The sequence below is a fragment of the Dromiciops gliroides genome, chromosome 6 (genome assembly GCF_019393635.1).
Source record: "Dromiciops gliroides isolate mDroGli1 chromosome 6, mDroGli1.pri, whole genome shotgun sequence".
NCBI classification, from domain to species: Eukaryota; Metazoa; Chordata; class Mammalia; order Microbiotheria; family Microbiotheriidae; genus Dromiciops; species Dromiciops gliroides.
Genome location: NC_057866.1, coordinates 144823444 through 144837131, shown reverse-complemented (window position 1 = coordinate 144837131; position 13688 = coordinate 144823444). Strand labels below are relative to the sequence as shown.

The 13688-nt window shown below is 34.6% G+C and overlaps 1 non-coding gene across 1 annotated transcript; it reads right to left on the bottom strand.

Annotated features, from left to right (window-relative positions):
* Positions 1-2785: 2785 nt before the first annotated feature.
* LOC122733129 lies at positions 2786-2888 on the bottom strand. Its single transcript, XR_006353723.1, has one exon. It is a non-coding gene; the product is annotated as a U6 spliceosomal RNA (small nuclear RNA).
* Positions 2889-13688: the final 10800 nt, after the last annotated feature.

Genomic DNA, 13688 nt, shown 5'->3' with positions numbered 1-13688 from the left:
AACCTTCCTGCTTTAAACATCTGTACCCTATATATTCCAGTATCTTTCCATATATTTAATAAGCATTTACTAAATATACACTATGTTCCAGACAATATGTCAGATACTGGAAATATGAAGAGAAAAATGAACTATTCTATCCCTCAAGGATCTTCTGCTCAGTTGGAGGAAAATGTGTGCACTGATGGTAGTATTAAAGATGTCACTAATTTTGCAGGGGAAAAAACAACTGTATATGAAAGGAGGATATGATATTTTGCAGTGTTTTTCCTTCAATTTTTACAAATTTTCATACCCTGAAAGTACCACCTTCTTTCTAACATTTAAAACTTGGGGGGAAAGAAGCAAATTTCCCCCGATTCAAAGACACCACTAAAGTACGTAGGGTTTAAAGGTACTACTACTTCCTTAGCCTATTTTGGAAAAGTGTGGGGAAAGTACAGGTTCCTGTCTCTAAGTTTTCTATATAATGTCAGAGTATTCTCTGTTCTCTTCCAAAGAGGAAAGAATCATGTCCATTATATTACAGGAAACCATGACTTTAATCTGCCAGATGCAGTGCAGTGCATTCTTATGGTATTTCATCAGGTCCTAAGAAAAGTGTCAAAGTATATTAACAGATATTACCCACCTGAATTCAGATGAGGCAGAATTTTAAATATGCATTTTCAAATGCTCAGAACATGTCATGTCAATAATGTGGATATTGGGGAAGTTCTTATATAGGACTTTTAGGAATTCAATGTATAATCACTGAGTTATTTTAAATATAGAACACAGATAAATGTTAAATAGTATTATATGGAATATCATTAAATACTTTTGAATTTGATTTACAGTTAAGGAGCAGAGAGAATCTGGGTGAATTCAATATTGGGGATGTGTTGTAAACAAAAAGGATTCTGACAAAAAACAAAACATATTTTTTAATTTATTGAAAGGAATCATGAAAAAAAGGAGAGACCAGGGTTCAAGTACAGCTGTTTATATAAACTGGCTGTATGACACTGTATAAAGTCATTTAGCCTATCAATGCCTCAGGCACTGACTCTAGACTCTAGAGTGAAAAAGAAGGTACCAAACAGTGTTGCTAAAGGGAATTTCCTTACCTGGGAGATTTTCTGTATAAATGAAATCAGAGATTCAATCCCTATGCCTTGAAATCGAATATGTTTTTTTAAAACTTTCTTATTTTGGGGATCATGACAAGTGAATCCATAAGAGAAATACCTACCTTTTTAAAATTGAGTTTTATTATAGACCTTATAATTAAAATTTTAAAAATATCGAACCCATCCACTCCTCTATAATACCTCCCCACCAAAAACAAAATTAAAATGTCAATGAAATATTTTTCTTAATAAAGTTTCTTTGCAGTAGGTGATACTATGATCTATGACTTTTCCACTCTTGATTTGACAAGGGTAAAAAAAACAAAACATCTCTACAAAATTCAGGAATGTATCAGTGGATTATCTTCATATTCTGCTAAAGCCCCAGAAACAATCCAAAGCCTTTCAGCACATTGGTTATGTCAGCAGGAGTGAGAGTTCTGAATGGTTGCACAGCAGATAATGAAAGATTATGAGTTAAGATAAATTGGGCTTGGGACTCTCAGAGCTACCTCCTCCCCAATGCCATTACCCACCTCATGTGCTATACAAATACAAGTGATGGTTATCATACATTTTTTGCCAAGTTATTTTATTTCTTATTTGCAATTACAAATTTTTGAATAATATATTCTGATTTTCTATTAACCCTATGCATGTTAAGAAGGAACTTTTTTACAAAGCAATTGTATTTTTATAATGTCACTCTATAGAATTAATAGAAAGGGGGATAATTCCTTAGTTTGTTAAAGAAAAAAATACAGAAAAAACTCAGGAATTTAAAAGGTATTTTTATGATAGACTTTTGTTAAGGTAGGCAGATATCACTGATCTAAGGCAAGATAGAAATTAAAATGGCCATTCTGAGGTATGGGAATAATCCATAACATCATAATAATAATTGTCCTTTACAAAATGTTTTATTGTTTGCAAAGTGACTTAAATACATTATGATATTTGAGGAACAACTAGGTGGTGCAGTGAATAAAGCACAGGTCCTAGAGTCAGGAGGACTTGAGTTCAAATGTGGCTTTATTCACAACCCCAAATGCTTTGAACAAACAAACAAACAAACTTTACAATTTGGAAAAGTAGGTGGCACAGTGGATAGAGAATTCAGCCTTCAGGCAGGAAAAGTCAGGTCCAGCGTCAGACACTTACTGGCTATATGGCCCTGGAAAAGTCACTTAACCCTGTTTGCCTAAGATAATGATGGTGGTGGTGGTGGTGGTGGTGATGATGACAGAGGATACATTTAAACATCATGCAACCCTGAGAGGTGGATTCTATAGTTATAATAACCTCAAATTTGATAATAAAATTGAGTCTTAGAGAAATTAACTGATTTGTTCATTACCACATCATGGTTTTGAACTTAATTATTCTTGACCGTAAGGTGAGTACTAACTCCACTATGCCTTGGATGTCCCAACACAAAATGTATTATATGTGGTTCACAAGTTTTTAAAATAATCTTACTTTGAAAGTGTCTTTTCTACTTAATATATTTATATACACCTATATGTACATGTATACAGATATACCCAATATGTCATGCATATTATACATTACATAGACAATTATATATACTATTTATAATTATATATGCACATATAATTATATAAATATATGTATGAATATATACACATACATACATGCATAGCTGGTAAATTTGGAACATGTAACACTTCATGAATTTGTTTGTCATCCTTTCCCAGGGGTCATTTTTAACTTTTATATTTCTTTCCAGTTATAGTAGATAGCTCTGGAGGAGAGAGTGATGCTGGCAACTTTGCTCTGCCCTCCCTCACTTAAATCTAAATTATCTGATATCATAGTTCTCTTTGAGAAAGTAGGACAAACCATGATCTGTGAGTAGTAGTAGCTGTCCCAATGGGGACAGCTAAACAACTCAGTTCTCTTCCTCTCCCTCTCCTTCCCTCTCTGCCTCCTCCTCTCCCTCCCCCAGTGCCTTCTTTCAAGGGTCAGCTAGATGGCTCAGTGGATAGAACACTGGCCCTGAAGTTGGGAAGACCTGAGTTCAAAATGACCTCAGGCATTTGCTAGATGTGTGATACTGGGCAAGTCACTTAACTCCAATGCCTTAAAAAACAAAACAAAGCAAAACAAAAAAGTAAAACAAGGGGCAGCTAGGTGGCACAGTGGATAGAGCACCGGCCTTGGAGTCAGGAGTACCTGAGTTCAAATCCGGCCTCAGACACTTAACACTTACTAGCTGTGTGACCCTGGGCAAGTCACCTAACCCCAATTGCCTCACTAAAAAAAAAATTAATAAAAAAAATTAAAAAAGTAAAACAAACAAACAAACAAAATCAACCAGGGCCATTTCCAGTCATCCTGATGTATAGCTTATCACTGGACTCCGATGCCTCTGGAGGAGAGAGTGAAGTTGCTGACTTTGCATAGCCCTTCCTCACTTAAATCCAATTCACTGCAAGTCATGACATCACTTCCTGATGACATGGTCCTCTTCTAGAACAAAGGAAAAACAACAAACAACCTTCCTTCCTTCCCTCCTTCCCTCACTTACTCCTTTCTTCCCTCCCTCCTTCCCTCTTATCATCCCTCCTTCCTTCCTTCCCTGCCTGCTTCATTCTTTTCCTCCCTCCCTCTCTTCCCCCTTCCCTCCCAGCTTCCCTCTCTTCTATCCCTCTGTCCACATAGGCAATCAAACCTCTACCTGCAGGTGCTTTGCCCAAAGGAAAATGAATTTTGATAGTTGAAACTTCTAGAGATATCTTGGGGTTTGCAGGCTAGATTTCTTTTTTTAAGGACCATGCCTTTAACTCAAAGATTGCCCAACACTATGTCCCAGCCCAAGCCTCACTTGGCCATTATTTGGGCTATGATGGCTCAGAATGAGTTTAAATAGCAATTGTTTCTATTTAGGCCAGAAACCCTGAGTGTCTTCCCCGCCAGATTGATTTTCGTTGTTTTGTCTAGGTATAAGAGGACTTTCTTTGCCTCATTTCTTGCCTAGTCTTAATCACTGAATGGGCATTGCCTCAGTCAAACTAAGACCTGTGAAACGTCTTTGCTTAAAAGACCAAGTTCTCCCACTGCATCCTGAACCATCTTTAGTCATCCTGATCTATATCTTGCCACTGGACCCAAATGGCTCTGGAGGACAGAGGCTGCTGAGTTTGCATATCTTTGTCTCACTTAAATCCAATTCACTTCTAAGGCAGGGCTCCACCTTCCTGATGTCATGGTCTTCTTCTAAAATGAAGGACAACCAAGGAATGAAGGAATAAATGATATGGTAAATGGAAAAGACATTTGAAAAGAAAACTAATTTTTTAAATTTGTGACAAGCATAATAAATATTGATGTTATCTACACAAACACATGCATATACCACATATACACATATGTATCTGTTCTTATATGTCTGTACACATGTACCTGTGTGTATATATGTGTATGCATACATGTTTATTCAAAAGTGAGTTGAAGAAATTAAATGTTTCATATCAGATATGAACAAATGACATTTTAAATACCTTCTATAACCCCTAAAATCTTATAGAAATGTCACTAATTAATATTTCAGAATTTGTAGTTAAAATAATTTTATTTCTCTTTTTTCTTTTCTTTTTTTCATTTTGAATATTACATGTTGGGACTGACATTTTCATTCTGAAACTTCTAGATATGAGGTTGCATGCAAACTTTGGATTGTACTTAAGTTTTACAGACAGAATCCACCTCTGTCTTAGAGACCTTTATCTTTAGACCTTTGTCCACATTGACATCAATTTCTCAAATTGGATTTGAGTATCAACTGTGGTCATGCTCCATTGCTCTTTTAGAGATCATAGAAGCAATGAACTACACAGCTACGCAGACTTTTAAAATAACTTATTCCAAAATAAAACATTGTTTTCTATCTTTTTAATTATTTTAACTTACCTCAAACCTAAGGATACAGTCGACTCTTACTAGATGACTAATGGGAATGAAATGAATTGAATCTAATCCAAGTCTTAGAGGAGAAGGGGAGATGTTAATGTCACAAAAACTTAACAGCAGTCTCTTTGTGATCAGGTACTTACAGAATATATCTTAATAGAAATAATAGAAACTTATGTTAGAAATCATGCATGTTATCCATAGATTACAATGTAATTAATAGAGTAGTTTAAAATGAGGCTACATTAGAGGATAATTATTTTAAATCATGTATGAATTAATTCACAAAACTACCATGATTTGTATTAATTAAAAAAAAATAAAAATAAATGAAGGGGCAGATGAAATGTCAAACCACTTTGCATATATATGTATATGCATACATACACACACAAAAACACACACACATGAATGACCAGTGAGTTTTAAAGTGATATGTATGTTTATATCTTTGAAAAGTCACTTGTTATCATACTATAAATAGACAAAATACCTGTTACTTTGTCAGGATTCTTTCCACTCATACATATTACCACTCTTAATTGACTCACTTGATCTCTCATGAGTTGAATTATTGACCATCATTAATAGACAGCTAGTTATATCATAGGTAGGATTTGATCCCATCTTCCTTACTCTAATCCCAGCATTCTATCCCTATTTTTTCACCTGTGATTTATGCATTTCAAATATGTTTTAAAATGCTTGAATGTATATTAAAATTATCCCACTGTCATTAAAAGTCATAGTATTTATTTTCACTTATAGGGATAAAAGGTATATCCATTGATATTTTGTAATATGTAGAACTGAGTAAGTAGCATTGATGATTGAACCATTTAGGTGAACCAAAATAAACATATTTATAAGATCTAAATAATGAATATTTTCAGGGCAATATTATGCTTAGTATCACAGAATTTTAGAATTTTCTAAAAAGGCCTTTGGACCAAATCAGTCTCTCTATGCATCATAGTTACACAAAGAATGAGTTAAATGAGATAACTTTATGAAGGTAACCTGACTCATATAGTGCCAAGCTCTTTAATCTGTCATTCAAGAACCTTTAAAATCAATCTTTAATTGATCTTAGTTCTAGTTATCACTAAATTAATCTTTGGGGCAGCTAGGTGGCAAAGTGGATAGTGCACTGACCCTGAAGTTAGGTGTACCTGAGTTCAAATATCACCTCAGAACCTTACAAAACCTTACTAGCTATGTGACCCTGGGCAAGTCACTTAATCCTAATTGCGTTAAATAACTGAGGCCATCTCAAGTCATCCTTATATATGTGTGTGTGTATAATATACATACATATATATATGTGTGTGTGTGTGTGTGTGTATGTATACATATGTATATGTGTGTATATATAATATATATGTATATATGTTTATGTGTGTGTGTGTGTGTGTGTGTGTGTGTATCTTGCCACTGGACACAGATAGCTCTGCAGAAGATAGTGAGGTTGGTGACATTGAACAGCCCCCTTTCACTGAAATCCAATTCACTGCAAGACATAACACCACCCAGATGTCATGGTCCCCTTTGAGAATGAAGGATGAACAACAACAACAAATAAACCTTTAAAGAATCTTCTCATTCCAACGACAACGCTCAGGGGAAATATTCACTGTTCACCAGTTTGAAGTTTTTGTTCTTCTTGTTGTTTTTCCTTCAGTTTCAAACTTTTATTCTTAATATTGGAAACCAACAGAATGGTAATTCTACCATGCAGCAGTAAGACATAGATGGCTGATGGTAAACAGGTCAAGGGATAATTTGAATCAAAGCCACAAACTGTCTTAGGTCTTCAAGACTATAGTCATAGTTATAAGCCAAGACATCATCATCCATCATCTGTCATCCATCCATCCATCCATCTATCTAATTATCATCTATCTATCCATCTATCCATCCATCTATTGTCTAGCCTTCTAATTATAATCATATATAACTATATAAAGATATATAGTCTATATACATAATAAACATATATACATATGCTACACACATATACAAACATTATCATGTGGACCATGATGTGTGTTTATGCATATAGTTACATATATGTTTAAATATCCATATATGTTTATGCATGCAATTATATATACATAAAACCTGCCCTACATTATAGTCCTCTTTGGTACTTGGGGAATTTATGGGGTTGTTACCCTGCCTTTCTCCCTTTTTATGCCTTTCTTTTCCTTCCCTTGCCTTTCCTTGCCTTGCCTTAACCTTCTCTTCTTTTTTCCATATAGGGAATCATGCCCTTACCTGAGACTGCTCTGCCCAAAGGAATACAAATGTTTCTGCAGAAACTTTTCAAGATTTGTTAGGGTTTACCTCCAAGATGTCTTCTAAGGATGGCTCCTTAAACCTAAATAACTCTGGCCCTCATCTATTGGCCAACAATAGGTCCAAGCCCAGACCTCATTTTGCCATTGATGACCTCTTGATGGCTTACAGTGTGTCTAAACAGCAATTGTATCTCTTCTGTCTAGAAACCTTGAGGCTCTCTCCACCTACCTTTATCTATTCATTTATTTATTTTATAATTAGGTAAAAGAGGCTTTCTTTGCCTTCTTTCTTACCTAGCCTCATTCACTGAATGGACATTGTCTCAGGCAAACTGAGAACTGGGAAGGGCCTTAGTTTAAAAGGCCAAGGTCTCCCACTGCATCCTAGGCATGGAGAAAATCTTGCCAGTGTACCCAGATGGCATATGGCTCTGGAGGAGAGAGTGAGGCTGGTGGCTTTGCATAGCCCTTCCTCACTTAAATCCAGTTCATGGCAAGTAATTAAATTATGTCCCAGATGTCATGATCCTCTTCAAGAATGAAGGACAAAGAACAATTACAAACTAATTCATCATATCATGTCTATTCAGAGACAAAACCAGTATTTCTGATTCTTTGAATGAGCAATGCAAAAGATACCTTAGATCAACTCTGTAATTCATGATGAAACAGTAATGGAAGAAGAAATTAAGACAAATTAAATTAAGCATAAACAGAAATTATTATAGGGGTTCCCAAACTGTTTTTCTTTAAGAAAAACATTTTATATATAAATTTTTATAAAAACAAGGATATATTTAATATATCCTTGACCTGGTAGCTTCCCATTTAAATTACTTCATCTTGCTAACTAATGTGAGGCAGAACCATGCATTAAGTAGTGTCTAAGACCCTATAGTCAGGTAGATATGTGTTGAAATCTTTCATCAGACACTTACTGATATATAATTCTGTTCAGGTCACTTTAGTTCAGGTAAAGTCACTAAGAATTTATCTACAAAGGCATAAATGTGTGGCATTACAATGGGAATGATTGGAAAGATTTTCCACATAGTTCCTCATGCTGAGAAAGTCATAGACCCTTCAAAATAAATATTCTCAGTAATTAGGTCAAAGTTTTAAATTATTCAATAGGTATATGATGTTGCTGAAAGGACATGTGTTTGTGATTTTTTGTAGTCATATTTTGCCTGGTGAAAAATGTTTTTTTTCACTCTATCTTAATTAGAATTCTAATTCTAATAATAATAGACAGCATTTATATAGGACTTACTATGCTCCAGGCATTGTGGTAAATGATTTATAAATATAATCATATTTTGATCCATTAATCAACCCTGAGAAGTAAGTGTTATTATTATACCACATTTTGTAGTTAAGGAAACTGAGGCAGAAAGAGGTTAAGTGACTTGCCTAGTGTCACACAGCTAGTAAATTTCTGAGGCCAGATTTGAACTTAGGTCTTCCTGACTCCAGCCTCAGGGCTCTATTCACTGAGCTACCAGGCCACTTTAAGCCTTTTCTATGACTACAGGGGGAAAAAAAGGAAAAAAAAATAAGCCTTTACCTCATGAACTTTGTTGTTCACATGTCGTATTAAACCTCAGTATTGTTTACATTCTTGTTAACAATGATCATTCTAAAGACTTACTTAATACCTACAACATAGAGTATGCAGAACATAGATGAACCCATCTATGCTCAATGGAAATGAATAAGCATCCATTTAACTCTAGATTGTGTATACTGGGGTTGATGTGGCAAATATTGCCAAGTTTTCAAAGGAGAGAAATTCTTTATTGCATTGGCTTTCTCACTTACTATTGTGCATTTATGAAAGAAAAGCATAAAAATTTATATATTCTGCAATTTTCTCCTATAATTTCTTAGATGGACTACAGAGAAATACAAAGGAGGAAATATGCTGTAATATAATGGAACAGAATACAAAGGTCATTGCTTTCTCAAATAGGGGCATCAGGCAAATTATATGTGAAAATCCCTGAAATAGCATAAACAGCATTATACAGAGCACTATACCTGAAATCGACAAATGTACAAAAATCACTCTTCTAACTCTCTCAATTATAAAGCTAAAAACAGGAACCCTATATCCATAAGTATGCCAAACTCATGTTCAGAAGTTTACATTAATGTCAAAAAAGTGGAATTTAAGATTGTATTGGCAAATTTTGACTCTTTCTAAAAGCATAAATAATAAGTAGTTCAGTTCAGTTATATTCAAATCAACAAGAATTTATTAAGGGGCTACATATGTCAGGTTGTTGGCATAGGGTAGTGAGTCATAGCACTGGAGTCAAGAAGACTAGATTAAAGTTCAACCTCAAGGGGGCAGCTAGGTGGATAGAGCACCGGCCCTGGAGTCAGGAGTACCTGAGTTCAAATCCGGCCTCAGACACTTAACACTTACTAGCTGTGTGACCCTGGGCAAGTCACTTAACCCCAAGTGCTTCACTAAAAAAAAAAAAAAAAAAAGTTCAACCTCAGATACTAGCTGTATGACCTTGGGAAAGTCACTGACTCTCTGACTGCTTCAGCTTCATCATATGTAAAGTGGAGACATAATAAAACTTACCTTCCGAGTTTTTTGTGATGATCAAATGAGATATTTGTAAAATATTTTGTGTAAATTAAAGCTCTATATAAATAGCAGCCATAATTATAATAACTGTGCAAGGCACTTGGGATATGAAGACAATAGTAACCCCTTCATTCAAGGATTTTACCTTCTAGAGGTGTGAATAGGGATGTACACAAACAAGTTAATGCAAATTATATACAATTTCTGATAGGAAATGTACTAAAAACTGTAGTGGGATGTGTTTGGGAAAGTTGATAAAATGATTTCCATAAGAAGAACTTGATCAGAGCCAATGGTAAGAATTCCAACAGGTAAATGTGAGCAGTGAGAGAATTCTAGGTTTGTTGGATAACACGTGTAGAGGACTAAAGACACTGGAAGAATGTCATGGAAAGAGAATGACAAGTAGGTCAGTTTGGCTGGAATGCAGGATTATGAGGGTGAATTATATGAAATTAGTCTGGAAAAGTAGGAGCTAAAGTGTAAAGGGCTTTAAACGTCAGCAGGAGTTACTACTTTATCATAGTGAAAAGAAGGAGCTCTTTAAGCTCTTTCTTTTCCTAAGCAAGGAAGTAACAGAACCCAACATGTTTTAGGATAACTTATCCTCCATAAAAACCCATCTTTGATAGATAGAGAATGTGTGTAACAGAGAAAGAGAAGCACAAAATATTACAGGTCCAGTGAAGTAAATCCTTCTGGTGTGAATCCAGTGATGTCATTAGAAGAGCTTCCTTGTTAAATTTGGAGATTTTATATATATATATATATATAGTGATTATAACAATGTACAAAACTCATCTACAAAGTCATAGTAACACTGACTTTCCTAAAACAATAAACTAACAAATACATGAGGTTATGAAGCAGGGAGTCATTTCGAGAAGTTTGGGAATGTTCTAGCTCCAGTAGATTTAATTTAAATTGTTTTGATCTTCACCTGAATTTATTATTACTTATCCACTTCATAATTAAGCGAAAGGATGTTTAATTTCTCAGAATGCTCTTTTTCAGTTTTATTGATGCTTATTTTTTTTACTACAAGCATAGCCCCTGACACCCAATTCCTCAATCATCTCAACTCATGTGCATCCCTCATTCAATCTCAGCTAAACAGTCACACCCTTGATTTCACCAGTAGCCAGAAATGTTCTACTTCCATGTTCAAGAGTTCTAAAATTCCATTATCTGATCATGATCTATTTCCTTTCACTATGTCTCCCCCTGTATGTCCCTCACAATAATTCAGTATTCTCCCAGACTATAACCTCTACTCTGGTTCTGTTTTTGTCTTTTTCAAATCATGGCCACATCACTAATCATTTCATTATTCCATAGTCTTATACTCTCTAATCACTGTCCCCTTTACCCCACTCATTTTTTAGGCTAGTTATTGACTGCTTCCCCAACAAATTTCTTATCTAATCTCACCTGGGTCTTCACTGATGGAAGGTCAATTTTTAACTCCTCTCTAAGTGACTCCTGGCATAGTAGATAAAGCACTGGGCCTCTAGTAAAGAATATTTGGATTTAAATTTGGCCCCATACATTTTACTAGCTATGTGATGCTGGACAATTTATTAATGCTATTTGGCTCAGTTTCCTCACTTGTAAAATAAGCAAGAGAAGGAAATGCAAACCACTCTGGTATCTTTTTTCCAAGAAAACACCAAATGGGATAATAAAGAGTTGGACATGACTGAAATGAAAGAACAAGAGCAACAAATTACTTTCCACCCTCCTGGATCACTGCTTTGTCATAGCAGAAGGACTTGCATGGCTCAATGAAACTATGAGCTATGCCATGCCGAGTTACCCAAGATGGACAGGTCATAGTGGAGAGCTAACAAAGAGTGAGCCACTAGAGAAGGAAATGGCAAACCATTTCTCTATCTTTAACAAGAAAACCCTATGGCCAGTTTGTCCACAGGACCATGAAGAGTAAAACATGTCTAAATGACTAAACAATAAATGACTCTATCTCATTCCCCACAAAAGTTCTTCCTAAGGTTCTCTCCTCCATCATCTTTGGTCTTGTAACTCCCTCAGATTTCACCTGTTATTTTTCTGAAAAAAATAATGTGTCATTTGTCATAAACTACATCATCTTCCTTATTCTACAATTTAAATCTCCTAACATAATTTTCCTTTATTCACTCTCCTAATTTATCATCTAATGAAGTCACAGTTGTTCCCTTCACCAAGGCTAATCTACATTCCTGTGCTTTTGATAATACTTCTTATTTCTCCCAGCAGAATGCCTCTTCTTTGATGCAGATATGAATACAGATATAGGTATGAGTACAGATGATATAGATATAGATTTAGATAAATAATGTGGAAGCTGACTTTTATGCCATTTTCACTCTCATTGAGGGTTTCTGACAACAATGCTGAAAACATGCTAAAGAACATGGGAGTTAGCATGCACCCGTTCTTCATTCCATTGGTGACTAGAAAAGGATGAGAGCATTGTCCTTTATCCAGAACCCGTACAAGCATGCCATCATGAAACTGGCATATAATACTGAAGAACTAGTAGAGAAGTAATATTAGTATTAGTAGTACTAGAAGTATTAATAGTAGTCATTATATTTGTGCTCTACTGATAAACTGATAATGTCCAGAACTCTATACTTCATTTTATCTTAATTTCAATCATTACACTGTATTAGTACTGTGTAAAAATGCAATGGTTTGAGAAGCTAAGGACTAAGGTTCCAGTTACAATTTTGCCACTGACTAACTGTATGAACTTGAGCTAATCACATAACATCCGAGGCATTTAGTTTCTTCACATATAAAATAAAGAAACTGGATGAGATGACCTCCCTATCTCTAAATCATTGATTCTATTGAACTAGATTCTCGTTTCTTGAAGTGAAATAGCTGACAGTAGATAATGCAATAAACTAAGGATAGAGTAAATTAATTTGCCCTTTTATTATTTCTAAGATATGAATTACTAATAAATAAAATAGAAATACTATGAGAGCAAGCCACATATAAAACACTCAAATTAATATACTCATCTTCAAATTTAAGCATCCACAAGCATAAAGGTCTAATGCTAACTAAAATTTCATTTAAAAAATGACTTTTCTCAAACCAAGTTTCCATTGCATGTGAGCACTTTTAACAGATGGTCAATACCAGCATGTTCTATGCTAGTCTGACATTTAGCAATAAATGCAGATGCTAACTGTCATGTTTCTTGGTTAATTCTAAGCAGATATTTCCTTTGGGAATGTCCTATTTCCTCTCCTGCAGGTAGGGTAAGGACAAGGTAGACTACTTGTTTCACTTGGTTTAGTACCAAAGGACTTGGAATTTTCTGAGCCTTCTTTGTTCCCTTTCAATTTTCATTTTAAAATAACCATAAAAATACCACACATTATGCATTTATTTCTTCACTGCTTTTTTCAGTTCTACTTCACTAATTGATTATATGTATATATACATATATAATATTATATAAAATATATTCATATATGTGCATGTGTATATGTGCATGTAGGTAATTTTACACTTAGTATTGGTGTAAAATCTATCACATTGGTAAGTGATAATAAATTGTTAATTATAGTACCCACAACAAATAATTAGTATTTAATGAGAATCTGTATTCTCCCATTACCACATTTTTTGTTTTTTATTCAAAATACTAAATATTTAGAAAGTTAAAAATTTTAAACTCTATTATGTATTTGTTAAGTGAAAACTTAACCCTATAGTCAAGTA